This window comes from Heptranchias perlo, unplaced genomic scaffold (assembly GCF_035084215.1).
Source record: "Heptranchias perlo isolate sHepPer1 unplaced genomic scaffold, sHepPer1.hap1 HAP1_SCAFFOLD_56, whole genome shotgun sequence".
NCBI classification, from domain to species: domain Eukaryota; kingdom Metazoa; phylum Chordata; class Chondrichthyes; order Hexanchiformes; family Hexanchidae; genus Heptranchias; species Heptranchias perlo.
In genome coordinates this window covers 199,099-199,732 of record NW_027139581.1, presented here as the reverse complement: position 1 = coordinate 199,732, position 634 = coordinate 199,099, and the positions used below count along the sequence as shown (strand labels likewise).

Sequence of the window (634 nt, the reverse complement as noted above, 5' to 3'; positions counted from 1 at the left end):
GTTTATAAGCCGTGGGGCGCGGTCTCCGCCCGGTTTCTCAGTGTCCTGTCCCCGGCCCCCCGCCTACCTGCTCCTGACCCTCCGACTCCGTCTGGCGAACGCGCAGAGCCTCTCCCGCGCCTGCGCCCTGGGCTCAGAGCCGAGGCCCCGCCCTCACCCACTGGCCCCGCCCCCTCATGGAGCTGCTCCCTCGCGCGAGGCCCCGCTGGTTTTGGGCGGAATGAGACCGCGCGCTGTTCCTCCTCCCACTGCCTGTGGGAATGGGGCAGATATTTAAAGGGACAGGCACTCCCCTTTGTTTATAGTTAAAGGGACAGTCCCGTTTATCTTTGAATGTCGGGGGATTTCACTAACGGAGCTCCTGTTAACAGTCGTCCGTTCTGTCATTCGTGCAGTGATTTGGAACATTTAATCATTCGGTACAGGAGGAGGCCATTCAGCCCCTCCAGCCTGTTCTGCCATTTAATTGTATCATATCTGATCTGTATGTTAACTCCATCTACCCGCCTTGGTACCATAACCTTTAATACCCTCGCCTATCAAAAATCTATCAATCTCAGATCTGAAATTTTCAAATGACTCCCAGCCTCGACTGCTCTCAGGGAGAGAGTTCCAGATTTCCACTACCCTTTGT

General features: G+C 55.5%; 1 protein-coding gene and 1 pseudogene across 1 annotated transcript in view; one reads left to right on the top strand and one right to left on the bottom strand.

The window, feature by feature from the left end:
* The window catches only part of LOC137315784 (zinc finger protein 132-like), a 272,791-nt gene that overhangs the window by 92,728 nt on the left and 179,429 nt on the right, over positions 1-634 (top strand). The gene's annotated exons all lie outside the window — the stretch shown is intronic.
* The window catches only part of LOC137315824 (zinc finger protein 585A-like), an 84,306-nt pseudogene that overhangs the window by 11,656 nt on the left and 72,016 nt on the right, over positions 1-634 (bottom strand).